Genomic DNA, 16,124 nt, shown 5'->3' with positions numbered 1-16,124 from the left:
GTGGTTTACCAATTTTTCTTTGTCAATCGTACATCGCAGCAGTGATGCCCCTTGGTCTCCGTTCAGTCTTCAACAAGAAGCTACAGCTGCTAAATCCTCTGCTTTCCTTTTCAGTCACATGAAAGACAAGATCCCCATGATCATGGCTAATGTCCCCTTAGCCAGGGTCTTATGTTGTCATCACAGGCCCCTGCCACTTTGGAGAGAGTATTTCAGCACCATTCTCCCATGTTCGACTAAAAACACAGAAGCGTTTGGCTTGAGTGTGAATTTATTAGGATTGTTCTGGAAAACGAACCAGAAAAGAAAGGGCCTTAGATTAGTTAAACCTGTGTTGAATTAGGTCGTAATAAAAGAATAGTCTCTCATGGATTTCAATTGTGGCTTGGCCAACATTCTAGACACACACACACACACACAGAAAATGACAAGCCTTTCTTCTAAGAGGAAAGGCACGTTAGAGTGTGGTAATCCTCAGCAAACAGGACAATAAGCTCATCTGTTGCTTTTCAAAATAAGTTTCAGTGATCTTTAATTTGAAAATACCCCTCTAATATGCACAGTGGTCCACTTCCCCCCTTGTGAGTCTTTCCAACATCATAGGGAATCTCAATTCACTGGCTAAGGGCAACTCTTATATCCGAAAGAAGAAACCCCTGGGGGGAAGATTGTCCATGCAAATGGTGAAATTGTGACAATGAATTGTTTTAACAGAAAAGGATTAGATTAAATTTAAAATTTTTAATTTTTTACATGCTTATTTATTTTTGAGAGACAGAGTGCGAGTGAGGGAGGGGCAGAAAAAGAGGGAGACACAGAATCAGAAGGAGGCTCCAGGCTCTGAGCTGTCAGCACAGCTAACATGGGCTTGAACCCACAGACTGTGGGATCATGACCTGAACCAAAGTCGGACGCTCAACCGATTGAGCCACACAGGCGCCCCAGACCAAAACTTCTTAAAGATAGCACCTAATGTTCTGATGAAACAACCAGAATGGAACAGTCTTAGAACTCATATTATTCTTACCCCACCCTGCCCATCATCCGCTTGCTGCTTGTACGATGTGAGCTCCCCTCTGAATAATAAACATAATTATAACTGCCTAATTTGCACAGTACTCCAGAATATTACATCGTGTGACCCCTAGGAAAACCTATAATATTGGTAAGACAGATATTATTCCATTTTTATGTGTAAAGAAATGCAAACTCACAGCACTGAACTTCCCAAGATTACAAAGCCAGTAAGAAAGGAGAAACCTTGATTTTCCTGACTCATAATCTGAGTTTTGATTATTTGACTCCCTCCATCATATCCCCCCAAATTTAAAATCTTAACCCCAAAGAGACTCACTTTGAATCTCCATGAAAGTGAACGTGATTCCACTTACTCTTCCACACTGATGATGTACATCATGGATCCATGGTCAAGTTGAACAGACATAAACTAGATAGATAGATAGACAGATAGATAGATAGATAGATATAAGATAGATAGATAGATAGATAGATAGATAGATACATAGATAGATATGAAATTGAAAGTGTCTGGCTTTTCATGGGCGCCTGGGTGGCTTAGTCAGTTAAGCACCCAACTTCAGGTCATGATCTCGCGGTCCAAGTTCGAACTCTGTGTCAGGCTTTGTGTTGACAGCTCAGAGCCTGGAGGCTGCCTCGGATTCTGAGTCTCCCTCCTTCTCTGCCCCTCCCCTTCTCATGCTCTCTCTCTTTCTGTATCTCAAAAATAAATAAACATTTAAAAAAAAATTTTTTTTTATTTTTTTTAATGTTTTATTCATTTTTGAGATAGAGAGAGACAGAGCATGAACGGGGGAGGGGCAGAGAGAGAGGGAGACACAGAATTGGAAGCAGGCTCCAGGCTCTGAGCCATCAGCCCAGAGCCCGACGCGGGGCTCGAACTCACGGACCGCGAGATCGTGACCTGGCTGAAGTCGGACGCTTAACCGACTGCGCCACCCAGGCGCCCCAACATTTTTTAAAATTTAAAAAAAAAAGGAAGTGTCTTGCTTCTCAGATTCCAGGGTCAATTCATTTTCTGGCTAGTGGATGGCATAAAGCTGAGTAACACCACAGTGAGCCACCCTGCGGCCAGGGAGCTTGTGTCATCAGCTTGTGGGCTGAAGATGGCCTAGGGACCTATGGGCAATGCCTTCAATCCTCTGCAGAGGAGAAGTAATAAGCAGATATGAGGCATATGCCAAAGGCAGATGCCAGACGTGGGATTGATTCTCCTCTTCCGGACAGAAGAGGATGAGGACACGGGAACTCAGAACAGGGGGCCACCACTAGGGTGGGGGGTGGAGGAGGAGGATGTTCCAAAAGTGGTCTTCAATAAAAATAGCAATGACAACACCCTGCCAATTTCTGGCCAGACAAAGGAGCAGAAAGCAAGTCATGTGGAGAATAATGATAAGAGTAATAATAAAAAGGTTTCTTCATAGCTTCCTACTGGATGCCTCCACTACCTCCATTAAATCTTACCAACAACCATAAGCTGTGTGTATTTGTCCTATTTGATTGGAGGGGAAACTGAGGACCAGGTAATTTATGCAGCTTTGTTAATGTCGAAAGCTGGTAGTAAGAGGATTTGAGACTTGTTCTGTCTAATCTGGAGCTTTTAATCTTAATGCTCTCCTGGGGCTTACAATAGAAACAGTGCCCTAACACCCCCACCAGATTTTTCTCCCACAAAGTTTTGTGAGTCTTCAGTATTCATTATCCATTATTTATTTATGTGCCTTAAGTTTTTTCCCTGCTTGAAAAAAAAGGTCTCAGAAAGATGTACTAAATTAAGCCTCACTGTGCCATAATGTGAATTAATTTCTCAATGGGCTTTGGTTGGGGAAATGAGAGACAGGACCCATGGGATTCTGGACGACTGACTGTAGAGGGGTAAAAAGCTGTGGAAGAAAAGGTGGTAGGAGGGAAAATGGAAGGTAGACATCACCTTTCATATCAGGAAAGGATGGGCTGATGTTCTATGGAAATAATTCCATTGTTTCAATAGCTCAACTGTACACAGTTTCATTTCTTATTCACATTATAGGCTTCTCATAGGCGCAAGGTGCGGTCATACTCATTTTAGTTCCTCACTGCCACACCAGCTTGACACAATCTCAGACACTCCCACCACTGTGGCAGCAGAGAGTTGTGGGGGTCCACACAGGCGATGGAGCACTCCAACGAGAAGTGCCACAGGGCATTCTGTTCACACCGCCTTGACTAGAACTAATCATGTGACGACACCCACCCACAGAGGGGCCAGGAAGTGCCAATCTACTGTGTTCACAGACCTTGGGGAGTCAGAAAACTTCATGACAGCACTCCTGAATCTTCCGTCAATGAATATCTCTCTATATTTACCTACTTCTCCACGTGGCCCATGCTTAGCATTCCTTATGCTTAAGTAGCACATCTGCCTTTCCAAATGCATTTGCACTCACCGCTACATATTGTTTTCTAGAACTATTGTGTTTTCAGAAGGTCAGTTTCTGTGTCATCACATACATGTACCATAGAAACAAAGTAAGTCAAGAAGATACCTTTTAAACATGTTTGGGATGAGAACTGGCATATGGTGAATGATGGGTTCCATATTTGCGATGTGAGGGTTTTGTCATCTTTATCAAAGGGAGTCTTTTCTGCTACTTCAATTATGTTCTTTCCTTATACATTATCTTATCAGAGGCATTGTATGAGATCTTAAAATCATGAATTTCTGACTGATGTGAATGATTCATCTTATTGTAATTTTCTGTGAATATTATGATAGCCAAGAGGAAAGGGAAATTCATTTGTATGCTGTGAGATCTTTGAAAATCAAACTTTACTTTAAAAATAAATTTTATTGCCATAAGGTATTCTTTCTGTGTCATTCCTCACCTTAATGAGAATGTGATGGACCTTCATAATGAGTAGTGTCAGAATCATGCTGGAAATATCAAAATAAAACGAAGATTTCAAAATAGAAGAGCTCCCCATAATTTTGCAAAAAAACAGGGAAAATTATATCTCAGTTTTAGTAAGCAGATATTTCATCTTTTTGTAAATTATGTATACATATGTAATCATTTATAGTTTTTTTAAATGATTCGATAATTTTAAGACTCTAATGTTGTCTATGATACCTATGCCTGTGCTGTACACAATAACTAGAAAACCAAGTCTTATTAAAAGAGACCATCTCAACCTCCCAGGATCTTACATTCTGGTTATGATCAGGTTTGCCAGAGCAGAACTTAAAGTAAGAATGCAGGAACAATGATCGGTTTGCAAAGGAAATGGTCCCAGGGAAGCTGATGAGAGACAGAAGTAAGCAGGGTAAGATAGGGAAAGGCCAGGCAAGGATGTGAAGGCAGCAAGTAGCTTCATTTTGATCCCTAGGGTGATTATGAAGTGTAAATTACACCTAATGGCTGTCTTGACATAAGGCAAAGGAGCTGGGCTATCGTATCCTTGAACGTCTCAATCATTGGCTAAGATCTGTGTCAAGGGAACATAAACTCCTAGGTGCTTCCAACTGTCTGAACAAGCAAACAAAATGGTCCAGGAAGCCCTGTGACAGTCATCCAAAGAAACATGACAGATAGTAGTCATTGAAGGCATGAGCATCCCCTGCTGGGAAGAGGCACCCAGGAAAGGGATTCAGGGAATCCAAGAGAAGCACTGGCAATATCAGTTACAGTCCACCCCTTGTTTCTTTCACTTCTGCTCACAGTAACTCACTTCATCCTGTCATGACATCTTCAAAAGGATGGTTGATCACCATTCCAGAAGACTTATGAGGAGAAGCTTAGTGGGTGGCCTATCGCTCCTGTGGCTGCAGTGAGTCCCAGGGATGTAGCTTTCACTGACCACCTCTGGCACTGGGGTGTGCCATCTTGCTTCTGTGAAAATTCTTATGTTAGTTTTTCCTTCATTTCCCTTCACTGGTTTTACATTTCAAATGTGAGTAACACCCAATAGATTCAAACTTCTAGCTTCTACTTTCAGCTGTCCCCCCTCCCCCGCCCCCCTCTGCCGCCCACTACCTTTTGCTTCCTGAGGAAGACCTCATCCATACCAAAATGTCTAAGAGGTTGCTCTAGAGAAGATGGCTGGGAGATAGACGGCTACAGTTGACTTCCTAGATGTACATAAAACTATCCCAAGATATTCAAAATAAGAATACACCAAAAGGAGGAAGAAGGCTGTTTTTGCTGTTTCTTCATTTGAAAATATGTACTGAGTGCTTACTGGATGCCAAGCTCTGTGCCAGACACTTGGAGGTAGCAACAAACAAGGCAGACAGATTCCATCACAGAGAGAACTGGTGTCTCCACATACACACCCCCTCCCCAACACTTCCCTGTCACCTCCTGCTCACTGGTCCAGTTTAGAGACCCCCTGAGCCCTCTTCAGGCACAACATCATCTGTGAAGCCTGCTCTGAGCTTCCAGCCCATGTGGACAGTCTTGTCTCCTAAGGACTATGGCACTTCCTCCCTACTCCACTTAGCAGGCAGCTGTGTCATATGCAGATCAGTGGAAACTCAGCCCCAAGGGTCAACAACATCAGGGAGAGGAGGAGGGTGGATGCCAGAGCCTCTCCTTCTCACTCACACTGAGCAAGTCTTCCGTAGAAATCTGAGCAGCTGGTTGGGATTGGCCCATAATATAAACAGAGAATAATAGAATATAGCATAAATACAGCATAACTGCATTATAGATGTTTATAATATAAATATAGATCTTATGATCTGCTTAGTATTAATAACTCTGTCTCATCAGTTTGTGGCTTAGATGGATATATCTGGGCTAGCTAAGGAAACTTGCGCCTTGTATGTTTTTGTTTCTATAAGAAAATAAATTTAGGTCCTAAAGAATTCAATCACAGATTCACTCTGGCAACTGAGACTTTCATAAATCAGGGATTACTTGTATTACCGGCTGGCATTAGTTATGAGGTGCCAAGGTTATTCGCACCCCATTCTATCTCTGCTTTTAAAGATGCCCATGAATTAGGATTCAGTTCCCAGACCAACCTTAAATGGATAGCAACAGTTTTTACACAATCGTGCATCCAGTAGGGCCAGTTGTGGAGGGGGCGGGGGCTGGAGAGGATGATTCTCATCTTTGGGACCCAGTGTCATTGTCCAGTCTCCCTTAATTTTACTTACATCACGATCACACCTTCACAAGGCAGGAGCCCAAGACCTCATAGCCTAGCATGGATGTTTGTCGGTGACGGGGGTGTTACCAAACAGAATGGAAAGAGAGCCAGGTCGAGGCAGCCCCAAGCACAAGGGCCCACCACCTGGCGGGTGTGGGGACAATGTTTTAAGGTGTATCTACTCTTCACTCCTAAGATCTTTGAAGCCAAGGGACAGTGGCCATGGTTTTCACTACAGGACCCTGCAATGAGCTTGGACACTGTTCCTGGCGGCACTCCCAGGGAACTGTGGGCCACCTCTTGAAAGTCTCTTTTTATTATTATTATTATTACTATTATTATTTTATTATTATGTCAAGGAACTCTGATGCTAGAATGTGTTATGTGTCTGATACTAAAGTCCTATATGGTATCCCAACATACTGTTTCTCCCACCCCTGCTTTGCCCGGGCCTCCCCTTGATCCTTACTAGGGACAGCAGCGGCTCCACAGGGTGCTTGCCAGTCTCAGAAATAGAAGTCTTCTCCGCTCTCCCTGTCCAGGGCAGAGCTACCAACGACTCTGGCCTGTCCGGTCATCTGCAGTCAGCCTGCCTTAGATTCTCCTTACTCACTTCTCACTGACTAGAACCCGTGATCTCATTCTGGCCAGTGCTGGCCACTGTGGCTTCTCTCTACTGAGGTCACAGATGCTCCCTTGGCCAGTTCTCATGCACCTTCGTGGCCAGTGGCAGCCACCAACTTTGCCCCTTTGGCCCCATCTTAGGCAAGCAAACACCCATAACCCATGGTGTCAAGTTCATCTCTGTACCCAATGCCTGTCAGCCGGGGTCCTCAACAGAGCAAATAGAGCTCACTCACCGAGGACAAGAAACCCCTAAAAGACCCCAATCACAACAACTCCAGTCTCCCCTGGTGTCCTATAGATCTGGGCGTAAAGAGGAGAATCCATCCCATTGAAATTTCTCTGGTTGTAGTTTTGTTTTATGCTTTGCCTTGTGTTTCATTTTGTTTTCTTGGAAGGAACATCGAAACTAGCTGTAAGCGAACACAACCGGTGGTCCGGGTGAGGCAAGATCAATACCCACAGGAGAAGACCCGGCGCTGAGAACGTGTCCCCTGTTCTGCAGCCAGAGCAGTTGCAGCATTGGCTAAAGTACGACATTATAGCCAGATGAAAGGAAAGAGCCAGGATGGCAGGAAGAAGAGGTGGTTAGGGTGGGATCATCGCTCCCAGCTGGAGTCTAGTGCTCCTCCCGTCCCAGCCAGAAGCAAGGGGCAGGCAGGAGGGCGTGAGGCAGCATCACCGGTGCAGCATGGGACAAGAGGCAGGGGACCTGGACAGGCTCCAGCTGGGAGACACCGCACCTGCCCACAGAGAAGAGAAAAAGGAGCAGTGAGCGGATAAGACTCGTCCCCAACTTTGAGGATGAGTCATTGTCCACACGTCTTATCTAACTGTTCTGTAAACTTACAAACAAGTCCACCGTATGCTTGTTGGTTTTCCATAAACTCTTCTGAACTCAATGACCAGTTATTTTGGAAACAGATCTCTCGAGGCTGGTGGAGCCTGGTGTCCATCGGGAGCTGTGGCACAGTCGGAGTGAGCGTGCCGTCAGAAGGTGGAAGCCGTGCCCTCCTGGGTTTGTTGCTGGTGGTTGTGCTCAGTGTGGTGGACGGTATTGTGTCCCCTGAAAAGCTAAGTTCCTGCCTTAATCCCCCCAGGACTCACCATGCGACCTTATTTGAAAACAGAGTCATTGCAGATGTCATTGGTTAAGGTGAGGTCGTACCGGAGTGGGGTGGACCCTGAAGCCATCTGACTCATGTCCTTACAAGAGGACAGGGATGCACCGGGAAAGAATGACATGTGACAAGGCAGGCAGAATTTGAGGAGATACAGCTACCAGCCAAGGCGTGCCGAGGGTCGCCGGCAGGCGTCAGAAGGGAGGAAGGAGCAAGGATTGTGTCTTCCAGGAGCCTGGCCCTCATGACGCTTCTTCCGGACTTCTGGCCTCCTGAACCGTGAGAGAACAACTTTGTGACATTTTAAGCCACGCGGTTTGTGGTAATTTGTTATGGAGACTCTAAAAAACCATTGCACCTGGAGTAAGACCCATAAAAACTTCGGATGAGGCAATACGTGAATTCAGATATGTGGCGGCAAACACAGAATTGGACAAGATTATTTTTTCTAGCTTAATTTTTGTTTTGAGCGTATCATTTCTCTGCTCATAATCAATTAAATTGTATATTGTCCCTGCCTGAGTGTTGTTTCCTCTAAAAACCATTTTTATTGTTCTTCTGGTGTTGGTAGCCGTGAAAGAGGCTGTAAACAGGAAGCAGATGTTAAACAAAACAAACAAAAACGTAAAGAGATAAACATTGTTTCGAGCTAACTCCACCCAAATTACGGCAGCCAGTGACTATAGAGATTGGAGAAGAAACCAGAGCATGAGTGACCAACCACAGAGCCTTTGCCTTTCCACGAAAGCCTAGAAATCGCCAGGTTATTATGTGATTCCTGTCTTTCTTAATTTCAAACAGCTAAGCTCTAGGAAAAGGGGGGAAACAGAGGCTGGCACCTGCAATAAACTGTCTAAAGTGGATCTATCTGCCCGGACACATGGCCACTTAAGAATAATCCCAGCATTTGAACAGCATGGCCTCCTACGAGAAGGTGGGGAAGATGATAAAGAAGATGTAGTCCTTGAGAAGCAGTGGAGGGGTGGAGGGAGCATCGTTGGCGGTTCCTTAGCAGGGGGCAGGAGCAGTCAGCAGAACGAAGAACCCGCTTCTTGAAAGCCAGCATTCAGAAATCCAACCAGCCGGTTGTATAAAGGCAGCCCAAACCACGTTGGGATGCACATAAATAGAGTATCAGAATGAGGTCTGTGGATTTAAAAAGTAGAAAATTACAGGATAGTTCGGTTTTAAATGAAGAGCTCCATTTGTTTCTGCATTTTTTTAAAACACAACCTGAAAATTAAGGGGTTGACTTACATTCAGAACCCAACGTTCCATTCTTTTCTCTCACTTTCCGATCTCCAGTTAGCCAGATGTCATATATATATATATATATATATATATATATATATATATATTTTTTTTTTTTTTTTTTTTTAATTCAGAACTTCTCTGGACAATAGAGCATGAATTCAGGGGCAATGCCTCCTCTTGGGGCCCCTGGGAGGGAACGTGGGCGAGTCTGGGGTCTCTGTGTCTGAACTGAACGTCCTCTCCAGGAAGAGGTACTGGTCCCCTGTGACTTCCCCTACTTTGCCTCTGTGACTGGGTGGCCCCCATCAGAAGTCTTCCCTTGACGCCAGAGACAGCAGCCCTCGGATTCAAGAAAGCTTGCGCTTCCTTGTGAACTCACACTCATCTTCCCCTCTCTCGCTCCGTGGCACTGACTCGCTCCGGTCTGGGGCACCCCTACCTCTAGCTACACCAGCCCCCCCGTTAAGCTGAGTGCCAGACAAGCTGACATACACACAGGATGAAGTGTCATCACCGAGCAGTTTGGAAAGCTCGAGCCCTGAAAAGCGGGGGGCACCCCAGCAGAAAACCCCCTTCGCTGACGCCCCCACAAATGCAGGGGGGGCTTGCTATTATACCCCCGCAAAACCTCACCCGTAATCATCACCGCCTCATCCAAACACGTAGCAGCTCCTTCGGGAGTAAAAACAAAGAAAAGAAAAAAGAAAAGAAAGAAAGACAAGAAAAAAGGAAGACCTGACTGAAAATAAGAAAGACTCTTTTTTCCTGCTTTATTTTTAACCTGATGTGTTGCAGAGTACTGAATGTCACCAGATTGTCATTAATGTCACTTTTCCTCATGTTCCATATGTGATGTGACATATCATCTGACTAATGAAACTCGATGAACAATATGTCAACATAAAGAAGCACGCTGGGTCACAAACATGCTTCGAGAACATTAAATTGCAAGGAAATGTATATTGAACGTGTTTTCCATAGGAATAAAATTGAGTCGCATGGTTAACATATCACATTTAAGTATAATACCTTGGAGACCACGAGAACCAACATACATTGTCGAAAGACTTGTAAAATGCACATTATCAACACATATCGATGGCACAGCGAGGCAGGTGAATACAAACTAGTAACAGGAAGAATTACAACAGGAAATGACACTTTCTCCACAAAGGCAAACAGTTGTGGAAATGAACCAAGCCACGTTAATAAAAAATGTTCAAAATAAAAGGATGCATCATTATTCTGATTCAAACATTAAGTGATACCTTTTCCTGGCACTGTTTTGTCCTCACCCACTAACACATGGGTACATTGTCAGGTAGAGGGTGTCTCCCTGAGCAAACACCTCTGGGTTGTGGGCCTGGCCTCCTGGACCCGTCGTAGCTCAGGTTGACCACTTCCTGGCTGTCCCCTCAGCCCACTGGCCCGGTGGCCTGTCGGCAAGCTGTGAAGTTGGTCCTGCCAGAGCTGATGCCGTCTGCCTTCAGGGGGTCCACTGCCCATCATCAACAGGAGATTCAACTCACGCCCTGCCCCTCAACCCTTCTCGTAACTTCTCAGAACCTCGTACACTCCCCTCAGCCTCGAACTTTGTCAAATAATTCTACTTCCTACTTCACAGAAAGAAAAAGCGTGCTATTCACAGGTAGAATTTGCCTTCCCTCCATCTCAGAGATGGATATTTTTATCCCCCCTCCCTCGCTCGCTCTCTCTCTCACCCCTCCTGTATTTCTCCCTGTGTTTTTTGATCACTCTACTGATAGAATGTTCTGAATTCTTGACCACTACTCTTCCCTTGGCTTCAAGAACATGCACCCATCTCTCACTTTTTACTACCGTTTCTTGATCTTCTCTTCCACACCCCTTCCCCTCCCCCTTGGTGACTTTAGGTATGTCACAACAACTACGTGCTGCCCTCTTCTCCTCTGCTTGTGAAAACTGCGCCTACTCCTTGTATTAAATGTTCCCTCCAGTGATAAACGCTGATGTCACAAGTCTAGACCACTTGCTAATATCTATCTCCACACTTTTGACTGACTGCCGAACACAACCTTCCCGTCTCACTGAAACCTCTGAGTTGGCCCCTCCTACTACCCACAAGGCACAGCATGTCCACCCCCCCTCACCCCAAACATGACATAGTCATCCTGGGACACCTGGGTGACTCAGTTGGTTGCTCATCCAACTCTTGATTTCGTCTCAGGTCATGGTCCCAGGGTCGTGGGATCGAGCCCCATGTCAGGCTCCATGCTAAGCACGGAACCTGCTTAAGATTTTCTCTCTCTCTCTCCCCCTTGGCCCCTCTCCTTCACTCGTTCCCTCCCCCCCCCCAAATAAAAAAAGAAAAATAAATAAATAAAAGAAATAGTCATCCTTATGCTGAGTTAGCATTTCATCCCCATTGCTCATAGGGCACTGCTAATGCTTCTTCATTTACTATCTACTCGTTCATCCATTCATTCAACCACCTTTGATTATTAGCCATGCCCGGTGCCAGGCGATGGGAGATATTGTAGATGGCCACAGCACTTGATTCTATGAGCAAATCTCGCCAGTGAGAGCACCTGCATAATGGGATAATTGCTGGAGAGTGAGTAGGTGCAATGATTAGGCTAAATAAAAAATGCAAAGGGATTGTATGGGACGGTCCTAACCTGATATTGCAGGAGTCAAACACAGCTCCAGAAGAAGCAACTTGTAAGATGAGAGAAAAAAAAATGTTGGAATTATCCAGGAGGTAACTGAATGTACCTTAGAGGAAAGAGAGAGACAGATAGACAGATATACTTTCCATGAATGGCAGGTCTACTTGGCTGGAGTCTGCACAGTGAAGACTTAACTGGCAAGTCTAGAGGTCAGATGATCCAGGGCTCCTAAACCTCACTGAAGGGTGTTAACTGGGGAAAATCATGCTATGGCTTACCTCTTATAAAGGTGACGTTGGATAAGTTGTTGGAGTTGGCTAAAACAGGAGGCATGAAGGCCAGTTGCCTGCTGTTAACAGTCACCGAGATATGTAATGGTGGCTTCTTCCCAAACTAAGGACGTGGCAATGGGAACAAAAAGAAACAGATGCAGGATATTTTAAGAAGGCAAAAACAACCAGACTTGAGATTTCCTTGGTTACAAGGCAATGGGAGCTGAGCCAGTTCAATGGGGATGCCCCCAATCCTGCTGGGACCCTGATAAGGAAGACAGTGCCCATTGGCAGGGATAATATAGTAAGAGGAACATTTGGGGAGGAGGAAATGGTGACACATCCCTCCTAGTATTTTAGCACTTTACGCTTATGCCACCAACCCTAAGCGGCGACAGGGGAGAACTCTTGTCCTCCGCCTTTTGGGACCCATGGTTGCTGGCATGGTGCCTCTCATTCCACACAGCACATGCCAATGGAAACATCCCTTTTCTGGGTCACAGACTTCTCGCTATATCTTCACATGATGGAAGGGGTGAGAGATCTCTCCGGACATCTCTTACAAGGACACCAATCCCACTCATGAGGGCTCCAGCCTCGTGACCCAATCACCTCCCAAAGGCCCCACCTGTGAATACCATCTTTGGGGTTAGAATTTCCACAAATGAATTTAGGGGGAAATACAGACATTCAGATTTATGGAGCAGGATTTATTGAGAATAATTGAACCCCCTTGGTGGAATTAGAACCATGCATATTTTTTACACCTAGGACTTCATCATAATTATATAGCCAATGAACCATAAAAACCATCCATGTAGTAGCAGTGAGAACCCTAAGCCAGCAAGGCCAAGATCGTGATAACCTTTCCCATCCCGAACAGAATTCTTTACGGCCCTCACTTCCTTTGACACCTTAATGCCCCCTCGTTCCAGTTCCAGCCTGGGACTGCTGCTTTCTTCTCACTGTTGACCAATTGCTGCGGACTCTGAATATGCAGACACTTACAATTCCCAGGAAATAAGCCTCTACAGACCTCTTCTTCCCTTCCCACCATCCAGCCAGCCCTGAGACTCTCCCTCTCAGCATTTGGTTCTGCTTATCCTCTCTGTTGTTTCCCCCTCAGAACCCATGTATTGTGGTAATGGAAGCAATATTTTCAACCTCTTTTGGTGGGAAGAATTTGTTCCTGCTGAACATGTGGTTGGGCAAAATTATAATACTTTTTATGCGACTCCCATGGACAACCCCTTGGCATTAGGAATTAAAGATATTGCTGTTTAACATTAACAAATTGTCAATAAGGTGTAGGGTACATATACACGTAATAGAAATAATTGCCATGTGATGGATACTTCACATTTGTCATCCGTTGAAACTTAATGGCACTGTAGGTATTATTACCCCCATTTCACACGCTCAGAGGGGTTCACTCAGGGAGCTGCTAAGTGGGAGCTGGGGTCTGACTCCAATTGAGTCTGTACTTGAGGGCTTTCTACCCCAACATGGTGCTGGCACCCTTGGGGATAATAATAATTACTTGAGTACAGTCTGCAGGAAGCCAGTCTTTTCTATACAGCACTATTAATCTGTATTTTACTAAAATTAAAAAAAAAAATTGCTGATTAGAGCCACCTAAGCACTTTTATGAGGTCATTTCTGGCTTGAGTGTAGTTTGCCAGTTCCTCGTGCTCGCTTTTCTGTCACTTACAAGCTTAGAGAATGCCTTCCTTTTGTGAGGAAACTTTAGAGCAGTGACTCGAGCAATTTGCCATGTTGTGCTATGTGCAAACTACTCCACAGTTACCATTGTGCCTAATGGAATTAGCAGGCGGTTACTATGTGATTATTGGGAAATAATGCTGGGTATTTTGCAGTGAGCCCATCAATAACCCATGTCACCAATACACCTACCATTCCTCCCTATAATTAAGATATTGTTAACTTCAACATACTTGTTTAAATAACAAAAAAGGTAGGAAACTATATTTTTAAATGACGTTTCATTTAGCCGAAGCCTAGCAAATTTATAACCTCAGATACCTGAGTTTTTGTAAATGATCCACCAGCCCCAGAAGGAGATGCTAGAATTTATGTCAAATCATCATAATGGATACTTTGTTGTTCCAAACAGCTCGAAAACAGATGTATTTACAGTTCCGGCAGCTGCAGACCTACTATTAGAAAGCCAGATTTGTACTTCCTATTATATCTGTACTTCCTTGGTTAAATCCCAGCTCTCACTCCTGAAACAGAAGTTGTAAAACACAGAAAGGAAAGCTGTATCCAAATGGCCAAGACACCGGATAACACATTTTTACCTGAAAATACTATTACAAAACACTGAGAGAATTGGTCTGGCAATTCATGGCCGTGAAGAATTCTGGTTTTCTGGGATAAAACTACTTTATGTGAGGTTATAAAAAGGGGCGATTGATGATTTAATACCCACTCCCCATTAAGTTATGTTAGAAATATTACAAAGTATGGTTTTAGCCACCATAGTGAGTGATGATTCCAGAGAACATTAAAAAAAAAAAAAAGGCATCTGGGGGCACCTGGTTGGTTCAGGCAGGTGAGCGTCCAGCTCTCGACTTCGGCTCAGGTCATGACCTCACGGTTTGTGGGATCGAGCCTTGCGTCGGGCTCTGCACTGACAGCGTGGAGCCTGCTTGGGATTCTCTCTCTGCCCACCCCCCACTCTCTCCAAAATAAATAAATAAATAAACGTTTTAAAAAATGACGTCTCCATGACTCTAAGGAAGACTGGTGAGTGTCCCTTTAGTTTATAGGAACTGAATTCTTAGTGAGGCACGTGGTTACCCAGAATGAAAATGATGCTGCCTACCAGCCTACCTTTCAGCTAAGTGTGGCCATACGCAGTTGCTCTGACCAAAGGAGTACAGCAGGAGTAGTATGTGGCCATCTGGCTATTTTCCCTTCCAGCTCTGAAACACACAAATGGTAGCTAGAAGGGGCGGGCCATGTGGGCCAGCGTCATGAAAGGCGGACCATGCTGGCCACTCTGGGGACCTAGAGCAACAAGGTGGAGGCTGCTCCTGATAATCCCATAGTTAGAGCAGCCACGTCAACATAGAACCTTACATGGGAGAAATATTTGTCTTGCTTATCTCACTATTATCTTGTACTTCTGCCCATGTTTACAAACTGGTATCCTAATCAAGAAACCACTTAGCAAAGTGTTGATGAATGAAAAAGATGTTTTTTTTTTCTCTCTGTCTTCCTGTGTTTCTGATACATCCATGGGCGCTAAGAAACAAATGAATAAAAGTTCTACAGAAGGAGTTTTCCGATATTCAAATATGTGGTTACATGAGCACATTTTACCTTCCTGGCGAAAGGCTGTTAAATGTTTAAAAATACTTGCTCCCTGGCTTCAATTGGTGAATGAGAAAGACCCACTGCCATCTCTCCATACTGATAAGCTCTTTTACATTTCAGATACACGGTAGATATAACTGGCCAACTGGTAAACGAGACTGCCTTAAATTATCTAGGAAATTTGCTAATGCACAAAAGCTCTGAAAATATTTCCCATCGTGTTAAAATGCTTAACACATTAGCATTATGTGTGTCACTTCATAAAAAAAATCATAACCCGAGTGATAATTATAGGCTGCATTTTCTGAAGCCAAATTCTGGATCCATCACGCATACCCATTTCCAAGAGATGGAGGTAGAGGTTGGCCTTCGGAGAGAGACAAGCACGATGCTAGGACCATGTCTTTCAGAGTGGTAGTGCTTTTAGTGGGACTTCACAAGCCAGCATCTGGGCGCCCCTGCGGACACTTGGTTCTTTCTCGCCTCGTTTAACTCTTGTCATTGACCTTAGGATGGCACCGGAAGAAGTGCCGTCAGGGAAAATGAGTCATATGGCCCACGTATTGAAGACGTCAGAGACACCTGCTGAAATAACCTAAAATTAGTTGATCAGACTTTGCGAGGGATATCAATTATATGATATACACATACATATACATCCTCAGAAAAATGAGGGATAAATCGTTTTCCAG

Source organism: Leopardus geoffroyi, chromosome D3 (assembly GCF_018350155.1).
Source record: "Leopardus geoffroyi isolate Oge1 chromosome D3, O.geoffroyi_Oge1_pat1.0, whole genome shotgun sequence".
Lineage (NCBI taxonomy): Eukaryota > Metazoa > Chordata > Mammalia > Carnivora > Felidae > Leopardus > Leopardus geoffroyi.
This window is presented reverse-complemented; position numbering follows the sequence as displayed.